General features: G+C 42.5%; 1 pseudogene; it reads right to left on the reverse strand.

Moving 5' to 3' along the window:
- Positions 1–4,482: 4,482 nt before the first annotated feature.
- LOC118587608 lies at positions 4,483–5,397 on the reverse strand (annotated as a pseudogene).
- Positions 5,398–7,112: the final 1,715 nt, after the last annotated feature.

A 7,112-nucleotide genomic window follows, 5' to 3' on the forward strand; every position in this document is an offset into this window, starting at 1 on the left:
CACCTACTTTTTTAGAAAACTCTTATTTTGTTATTTTTCCAGAATGAACTTTTAACCTCCAAGCCATGGCTCCAGCCCTGCTAAGATGCAATATTAAACATGGATGGTCATTGAATTTCATTAAATGGCTTTAGAATACTGAATGAATTTATGTTAAGTACCTTCTTCCATTTTTATGTTATTAGCTAATCACATTGTTAAATGTTTCACTCTTGAGTAGCTTTGCATACTACACATGTAAATGGATAAGACCAAACGGCTCCCCATAATGTGATTTCAAGAACATTCATTCAGGAAAGTTTTACTGCTAGTATCTAAATTTATTTCTGAATATTTAGGGAATGTGTTGTCTAAGATTTCAGCTTTGGAATATCTTTAAAAAGTCATAGTCCGGCGGTGGTGGTACACGCCTTTAATCCCAGCACTCGGGAGGCAGAGCCAGGTGGATCTCTGTGAGTTCAAGGCCAGCCTGGGCTACAGAGTGAGTTTTTAAAATTCTGGAAACTTCCAAAGTCTATCTTTGTATATATATTCATATAGTAATATATTCATGTAGTCAAGGTTAATGATTATTTAAACTTGTGCTGTTTTAATTATAATTAGTGTAGTAGTTTCTTATGTTGCCTAACAAATTACCAGCAATGGGCATTATCTTAAGCTTGATTCCAATCAACACAAATGTGTTGTGGTACAGATTCAAGGGTCCAATAATCCAGCCTGGTGTAGATGCTTCTCTGCTCAGGACCTCATGAGGCTGAGATCAAGGTGCTGGCCACTATATTATCAATTGGAGGCTTGGACAGAGGGAGATCAGTAAGTGGGCACCCTCAGGGTGTGGGCAGACTTCCTCTCCTTGTTGAAAGACGTTGTGTGGCCAGCAATTGGCTGTAGGTTGCTAGCAGCTGTCCTTTGGTTCTTACAATGTGACCCCTCCACAGACCTTTTCAAACTGAAATCATTTACGTTAAGATTTCAGTACACTTTAAGGGCTCACCTAATTAGCTATAGCCATTGGGAATAATTATCCCCTTATCAACTGAAAGTCAACTGATTTGGGGATCTTGCATCTGGATGGCCCCCTGTGCCTTCTAGTATAACTTAATCGCAGCATAGGCAAGCCCTCACTGTATTCACAAAGAAAATCTGGCTTGTACTCAGATGGACTGTAGTGTGTATGTGCACTAGAGTGGGAAACCCAGAGGCCATCCTAGAATTCTGCTTGCTCCTCTTTACCTATCTGGTATTTCCCAATTCTGGGGAAAGAACACTCAAAGCTTCCAAGATGGTGGCTGGGTAAAGTGCTTCCAGCTTCAGTGGAAAGTTTTGCTATGTCGGCACTGTGTTGCCTGTGACACTGGTAAGCCCAGTGTGTTTCCTACATTTCTCCTTTCTCTGTCTCTCTTGTTAGGGTGCGTCCCAAGAGAGAGTCTTGCGACAGCTCCAGAGGTCAGGAAACAGCATCTGTTTGTAGTCCACGTGTTGTTACTCATCAGATGGCTCACCTTGCTGGCATGAGGCCACATCCACACCTGCAGCCTCTCCACCTTGCCTGGCTCTTCCACCAGCTCCTTCAACTCCCACACGAGGTGTGAACATATTGACCTCCACAATGAAGCCTCCTAGTTTCTGTAGGCCATCCGTGTCGTCCCAGGTCAGAGGTAATTGGAACTGATGAATTTCAGTATCAGTCTGTGCTCATAAACCCCCGATGATGATGGCAGGTTCCAGAGTACTCTTGTTGTCCCTCTCTTGGTGACCTCCCACCATCTTCTCTTCCTGATCTTCTTATGAACTTCAAGTTTCAGGTATGAAGCAATAAATCTGTCAGAGGCAGTCAAACAACTTCTAGAGCTGCGCAAGGCTGATTCCTGAAATATATTTCCTCATATAGACACATAGGTAGGCACACACATATGTCTATGTATATAATCACATATATATCTGCACCATATATATCTCTATGTATATATATCTGCATATAAATATATACACGAGAGAGAAACCGCTGTATGTAGTTTTGCTTCTCTGCACCCTAAGCTGTTTTTGTTTGAATTTTCACCAGCATTACAGCTTCCCAGTAAGCTATGCTTTTTGTCGAAGTAAATTTTTCCCTTTGAACATTAAATATTTTATGTCTCCTAATTTAAATAATAATCATCACTCCCATTTTTGTGTTTGCTCACTACTTTTGCTTGCCCTTCAGTTTTCCATCTATTGAATAAAAATTAGATCGACATTCTATGTTTGTGGCCAGTCTTGTAGAGTTATATATTTTACCAGTTCAAGGTCATTTTACAAGCATAGATGCATTTGGGATGTTCCATACTCTCAGTGAGTCTGTGCAGTAGGCTTAGTTTGAATAGAAGTAGGTGCATGAGTTCTGCTAAGCAGATTAACCAGTACACAGTAAATAAGACCCTCTTGTTGCCATTATAATTTACAGCTTTAATTTGTTTGTTTGTTTGTTTCGTTTTGTTTTGTTTTTTGAGACAGGGTTTCTCTGTGTAGCTTTGTGCCTGTCTTGAAACTCACTTTGTAGCCCAGGCTGGCCTTGAACTCATAGAGATCTGCCTGCTTCTGCTTCCCAAGTGCTGAGATTAAAGGCATGCGCCACCACCGCCCGGCTACAGCTTTAATTTGTAAAGATAGATTTACACACACACACACACACACACACACACACACACACAAACACACACACAAACATTTTAGTAAATTCTTGCCCTTTCATCCTGATTCATGGTGTCAATGTTAAAAGCCAACAGATCTTGAAAGTTAAGTGGCTTCTCATCATTACAGGAAAGGTTTTGTTCTTTTTAGTAAACAAAGTCAACCTTTGAAATGTCAGTATTTATATGAGTAATAAAAAACTTTTAGGATTTATTTTTATAACTTTTAATTTATGTACATGTGTGCATGTCTGTGTGTGGGTATGTGCACAGTCATGCAGGTGCCCATGGAGGTCAGCAGAGGGCATCAGATTCCCTGTAGCTAGAGTTCCAGGTGCCTGGGAGCTGGGAGAGAACTCTGATCCTCTGCAAGGACAGCAAACACTCTTAAAAACTGAGTCATCTCTCTAGCCCCTTAGTATTGAATAGTAAAGAAAAAATAATATTGAGTTGGTCTAAATGAGCCCCCATCCCCACTCAGAGTCACCTTGTAGATGATATGGCTTGAAAGGACAAATCCTTAAAAAACATTATCTTATATCTTTTCTTTTTGTAAAAACCAGTGATTCCCCATTATCTATAAGGTAAAGACTAGAATCCCTATATCCATACTTAAGATTTTCCACTGGTATGATCCCTAAAAAGTTCATTCACTGGGAACTTGGTCCCCAGTGAAGCAATGCTGAGAGCTGGGTCTGGCATCCGGCTCATGGAAGAGCTTCCCTGGTGAATGAATGAACGGATCCATCTGTGGCCTATGAATGAATCCATGACTGACTGAATGCATCTATAGACTAATGGGCTACGGTGAGAATGACATGCCTGCTCTCTTTTATCATGCAAGATATAGCCCCTCACCAGCAACTGTGAGCTAAATCCACCTCTTTTCTTTATGTAATATCCATTCTCAGATATTTTGTTAGAGCAGCAGAAAATGGGCCAGGACAGCCAACAAATATGAGGTCTCCCTAATTGCCCAAATATGCACCTCAACATTCTCAGCATGAAGTTTTATTTCACTTGAGGGGATGCATATGGATTTCACAACATGCCTGCAAGCTCCTGCCTGGCTATAGCTTTTCATCTAGAAGGTTATTTTTGTGCCAGTCTTCCTGTCCAAACCCTATTCACCTCGCCTTTTGATAACTAAAGCTGTTTTCTCCCTTTTTAAAATTTGGTTATTTTTAAGTCTGTCTCTCTGTGTGTTGGGATGTATGTGCAGTTCCCATGGAGGACAAAGGAGAGGGTCTGATGCCCTGGAGCTAGAGGTACAGAGGGTTGGGAGCTGCCTGACATGGATGCTGAGACCCAAATCTTACTTGAGTTGAATGACTCACGTAGCCCTTAGGTCCAGTTCCTTATCTCCCCATGTGTGCACATGTTCATACAGGCACTGTGTATACTGTGCTCAGATCACAGTTCCTTCAGAAATAACAGTGCTGTTTCATATTTCTTGGTGTGGCCCAAAGGGCTCCAGTGAACCTGCACTCTATGAGTTCATGAACTTTACCACAACTCTTTCACAGCAAGAGATACTTTGATAATAACGGGGACCCAAGTCAGATTTGGGAAGGTTTCCTTACACACACACACACACACACACACACACACACACACACACACACACACAGACCCTTTATCATACTGTAAAACAGAGGCAGCACTTTGGGGTAAGGAAGACTGGCAGACGTGGAGGTGGACTTTCCCTAGGCTGCGGCTGTCTTTGATCTGCTGAGCTTCACCTCTTGGCTACAGTCTTGGTCTTGCTCCTCTGTCCTGGTCTGCTTACATCTCAGGCTAGGATCCCAGAAATTCAAATTGCTGGTGAAGAGTTCCTCCTCCTCTTTCTTGTTGTTTTTCTCCACATGATGACCCCCTGCTGCCTCAAGTCCCTCCCGTCTTCTTCATCAACAAGCAGGACATTCAAAGAGGACCTTATGAAAACTTCTTGTTCAGGTCCCTCATTGTGGCAGTTGGGTCATAGCCTGCTAAGAACAGCCTTATGGGAATAGATTCTCCCTTTGCTGGCACATCATCCATGATTTCATACTTATTGACTCTTTCTGTCGTGGTCCTGGGTCCAGTTCCTGTGATCTTTCTTGATCAGTTGTAACTCGGTGTGTTGTGTTTTATTCTTGCTAATAAGAAGTAAATTTTCTGATAATCACATCCTTTAAATGCTACTTTGACTTATTATGTTCAAACTCGATGTGCAGACAATCATCAATGTCCACTTCCATTTTAATAGGGTTGTTGACATCGAGATAGGTAGCAAGCTGGTGAACAATAAGATCATACTCTTTCACTAAGCCTGTCTGCCTTCTCACCTTAAGAAAATACCCCAGGTGGACATGGGCACAGATGTGATGTATGACTCACATGGCTTTTCAACGTGCATAAATTCAAAGTCCTAACTTCTGCCCCGAGTCAGTTTTCTGGGAAAGTCTAGTTCTTTCACGAGGTTTACAGATTCATGAGTATTCCTCTTGTCATTGAAAAGTTCAATTTGACCTACAAATTCAATTATAATTCCTTGATGCTCTAGCCTCTTTGCAGGCTGCTTAAAGACTAGTTTTACCTTTCCCGAAACCGTCTCCATTATAAAGGAGACAGTGCTGTCCTACTTGGCCATCTTCAGTTTTCACTTCTGAGATTTCTTAGTTTCCCCATCATTAAGGGCAACATCAATCTCACAAGTAGGACCAAAAAAGCCTCCAAAAAAACTCATTGTTACCACAACCAGGTCCCCTATGTCACTCAGGAGAACTCTCAGCCTTGGGAATGGTTTTTGGAGCCAACTCTTGATAAGATTTTGGTGTGAATGTGGCTTATGACAGGACCTGTGACATTCCCATTTTCCAGAGACTGTCCCTCTTCAAGATCTCCTCAGCTGTGGGACAGTCTGATGTAGCCTATTTTACCCAAGAACACAGGCACAGGCATATTTATAAGATCCCAGAAATAAACTTTTAGACATTAGCTTGGGTTAAAAAAATGTCATTAACACTGACAGCAGAGACTTGCTGCCCAGCACTGTACTCACAGACAAAGCCACGCTATGAATCCAGCTGTGCCTGCTTGTAAAAGATCCTCTCAGTTGAGTTTGTTGACTAAGGCATTCCCTTCTAGCAGAGGGGTGTGAGGAGGGTCATGGGACCCTCATCTGTGTATCTGGCCTCTCCTCCCAATCAACTGTATGCACTTCTTTCCTAATTGCACAAAGCTCTGGTGTCTTGGGAAAAGGCTGGAGTGTATATGGGGAAGAGCAGAGGCAGATGTTTCCAGCTGTGCAACTATAGGGGAGCCGTCATCCATGCTCCTCTGGGGTCGCCCTCACCCATGCTTTGTAAGTAAGCCAACAAACTGACTGGTTCCCTAGAGTGGACTTTGGTGTGTTGGTTGTCTCTGTGACCTTAGGAGGAGGAGAGACATTGTTCATATCTGCTCCAGGGAGGGATTTTTGTCAACAATATCCTGTCCTTTCCTTGTCCTTAGGCCCTCCTGTCTATACCTCTGGTCAGGAATTCAGGCACAAGATGAGGAATAGTGTCCCTTTGAGGCTGAATCCTAATTGGTCTTATAATAAAAAACCAGAGCCAGATATTGGGGGTAAATGCTGAAAGATCAGAGGAAACAAGCCATAACCACTTCTCATCTCGCCAACTCCTTAGCCAAAAGAAGAAGGTTTTGTCTCCACAGATCCTCAGACTGAATGCTCCCGAGTCCTCAGCCAAAAGGGGGGTGAACCCCTATCTCCTCCCGCCCAGCCATATCACTTCCTGTCTCAACCTTCCTAATACTGGGGTTAAAGGCATGTGATCTCAAGTACTGGGATTAAAGGTGTGAGCCTTCACCACTGGCTCTGTTTCTCTTTTAGACTGGATTAATCTGATGTAGTCCAGGGTGGCTTTGAACTCATAGTGATCTGCCTCTGCCTCCTAAGTGCTAGGATTAAAGGTGTGTGCCACTACTGCCTGGCCTCTATGGCTAACCAGTGGCTGGCTCTACTCTCTGCTCTTCAGACAAGCTTTATTTGTTAGAGCATACACAAAATATCACCACAGATGAGAGATGGGTATGCCTTTGAGAAGAGGCAAAAGACAGAACACTGAACATTTCTACAGAGCTGTGCCAAATATTCTGCATCAGGAATACTACCCCACTTTACTGTAAGTCCATAAACTAAACATTAAAAAAAGAACTACAGATCTTTTCTCTATTGGAAAGACACAGGCCATCTCACAAGGAAATTACCTCATAGAAGACCAATTTGTAAGTATTTTTCTAAAAATAGCTCTTCGTCAGTGGGGTAATAGCTCCATGAATAAAGTGCTCAACACACAAGCATGAAGATATGAGTTCAATTCCCCAACCCTACGGGGGAAAAAAAAGTCACGTATGGTAGTATAAGCTTTTAATCGGCCTTGGGGAGGGAGACATGGG

This window comes from Onychomys torridus, chromosome 7 (assembly GCF_903995425.1).
Source record: "Onychomys torridus chromosome 7, mOncTor1.1, whole genome shotgun sequence".
In the NCBI taxonomy this organism is placed as follows: Eukaryota; Metazoa; Chordata; class Mammalia; order Rodentia; family Cricetidae; genus Onychomys; species Onychomys torridus.